The sequence below is a fragment of the Adiantum capillus-veneris genome, chromosome 2 (assembly GCF_014529385.1).
Source record: "Adiantum capillus-veneris isolate H3 chromosome 2, ASM1452938v2, whole genome shotgun sequence".
NCBI lineage: Eukaryota > Viridiplantae > Streptophyta > Polypodiopsida > Polypodiales > Pteridaceae > Adiantum > Adiantum capillus-veneris.
Genome location: NC_140932.1, coordinates 170,118,949 through 170,121,810, shown reverse-complemented (window position 1 = coordinate 170,121,810; position 2,862 = coordinate 170,118,949). Strand labels below are relative to the sequence as shown.

Here is a 2,862-nt window from a genome sequence, read left to right as displayed (position 1 = left end):
AAAAGATTTCTCAATGGATATACTCCCTCCTAAATTCCAAAATATCAAAGTTTACTTGACTGGTCATGCTTGAAAGTAATGATATACACACTTTTCTAAAAGCACAAGCAGCTAGCTGCATTGAAGCGGCTGGCTTAATTATTTCAGAATTATAACCATCGTAAGATTTTCTACGCACATGTCCACTTTGAAATTTACTCGTTCTATTTCTTTGGCCTCTGCCATCTGCATCGCCAACAGCCTAATAGCATCAACAGAAAAATGTGCTGACAAGTGGGGACTCATCAAGTAATTGAGCACTTCTGACACCTTAACATTGTCTCGTCCAAGTGCCTTCTTAAGGGGAGGATCACATAAGATCTGCAATTTCTCAATACTACTCTAGAGCTTGTGAGCCTTGTTGTAGCCCCATGCTCTTTTGAGGGCATCAAGCCTCTGGTCTCCGAGGTTTGCAAGATGGGAGCCAGACACCCTATAGAGGATCTGAGTGCCACCTCTGGGCTTGGGCTTGGGGTCAGGCTACCAGGAGTGGTTTTGAGTTCGGCCTTGGGCACTTTCTTGCTCATCTATTCATCAACTCATGCAAAATGCAGAGTAGTCACACACTAGACCAAGGGCAAGATCCCGGTCGCGATGGCAAGATGAAGGATCGCGATTGATGGCAAGAAGACGGATTGGGATTGGCTGGGGTTGATTGGCTGGGGTTGAGCGATCGAAGCTGGATCTTGCACATGCAATACCCCATACTATAGCAACAAGGCTGCATGATATAACCGAGCATTGGACGGACTGTACTGAAAAGCACCTACATGGACTGTAAGAGAGAGGTAGAGGTGATGGTGAGGCAACTTTACACAGCTTGTCGGCGAGAGAGGAAATGCCGACGAGATGGGATGGCTGCAATAACACACACATTGAAACCCTCACTTCTCCCCTCCCTCTCTCTCTCTCTCTCTCTCTCTAAAAAAATAATGCACAAAATTTCTCCTCTTCAAGTATCATTGTCCTCACATACCATTCAGAAAACTACTAGATCAAGTACTCAAATAAGTCTCACAAAAAGACCAACTAAAACCGCTCAAAATGAGCGGACTACACAAAAAAGTGACCCTCTTAACCAAACCCACTTCTCCAAAATCACTATATTGAAGCTCTATTAGCTCACAAGAGGTTCATTCAAAGATAATCTTGACAGGTCGATTACATTACTTGGCCCAGTACTAGCTCAGACCATTTGTAGTACCTCCATTGTCTCTGCCACTTTGGCTTTTAGCGCCTCTAGAGATTCAATTAAATGTAAAACTTCTAGCTGATCCATCTCTAGTAACATGCCCTTAACTTTTCCTGCGTGACCATGTTCGAATTGATCTACAAGTGGATATAGTTGCTCGCCCAACATCAATCTCTGTTGTTCACGAGGAGCCGATGCTAGCCTAAGGCTCATGCCAAAGCAGGAATCTCCTTTCTCTCTCTTTCTCTCTCTCTCTCTCTCTCTTTTTTTTTGAGGACAAACAAAGTATCTTTATCTTCATTGACACAATGATTCTCCATCCCATGATTCAAAAGAAGGAAATGCATGCATTGAAAAATAGCAGCTGGCTCATCTCATGAGATTAACAAAATTTTCATGATGATCTCCCCTGGCCATTCCCAGGAAGCTAATCAATAAGGTACAAATCCTGCAGGACTTTCACATATCTTCTCAAATCTTAAGACCTTGGCTTCTCCTTCTTTTCCTTCAAAAGGGCAAGGAGAGACACTCCCGATACCTTCACAACCTTGAACCGCACTCCAGGAATATCACCAACAACATGTCCCCTTACGAACGGACCCAACAATCAACACTTCATCGTTTTCTTCAATGTAGTTCAGGCAACCATCATTTGGAACAAAGGCCGCAATCTTTTTTTTATTCTTGATAAGTTGTACCCTGGAACATTTTTGAATGGCAGAGCTGGGCTGCTTGTCTTCAATACCAATCTTCTCAAGAACGATGCCCTTGGCATGGGAGGAGCTTGCGAAGGGCTTCTTCCACTTGTTTCCAAGATTTCTTTTCTTATACGCCCATCTATGGTTCTTCAATTTGTGACCAGCTCCCATACCACGTGTTTTCCCCATGGTGGCTGTTGCTCTTACGCCTGTGACTACTGTTAGTGCCCAGGATCTTGCTCTCTCTCTCAAAAAAACTGTGTGTGTGTGTGTGTGTGTGTGTGTGTGTGTGTGTGTGTGTGTGTGTGTGTGAGAGAGAGAGAGAGAGAGAGAGAGAGAGAGAGAGAGAGAGAGATGCACATGTACATGCACACATTAGTTCCGCACGTGCAGGTTGTAAACAAAAAGTTTAAAGATTGTATTTGATTGCATGCTGGAGCTGAGGAGGACGAATTCTCATTGATGTGGCACAACACATAACAGAGAGGCGCAAAAGCCTTTGTTTGGCACCGACAAGAAGTCAAGTAGCACAAGTGTTGGAGACGAGCTTGCCGACGAGCATGCCGCCGTCCTGGTACACTTTGAGGTAGGTGCAGACGGAGCTGTCCGGCCTCGACATTTAATTGGAGGCGGCCCAGGAGATTGCAGAGAGGGGAGTCACCTCTGATAATGGAAAGACGTAGAGTCCACTAGGGGGTCAAAGATGGGCTGGTCCAGCTGCTCCAAGCACGGGTGGCAGGGCTGGCATTGCAACCACGTAAGGTCGGAGGCTGTGTCCATTGTCATGTGAAAGGAGCGACGTGTGTTGTCCACAATTACAGGTCGCACATAGTAGTTAACGCTACCAAGCTCGTAACCCGGAGACGAGCAGTAACGTTCAACACCTTCGATCTTGGAGTGCCTGCCTAATTAGCTAGCCTGCATTGTTATTTA

The 2,862-nt window shown here is 45.4% G+C and overlaps 1 pseudogene; it reads right to left on the bottom strand.

Annotated features, from left to right (window-relative positions):
- Positions 1-1,709: 1,709 nt before the first annotated feature.
- LOC147464061 (small ribosomal subunit protein uS12 pseudogene) lies at positions 1,710-2,121 on the bottom strand (annotated as a pseudogene).
- Between the last annotated feature and the right edge of the window lie 741 nt (positions 2,122-2,862).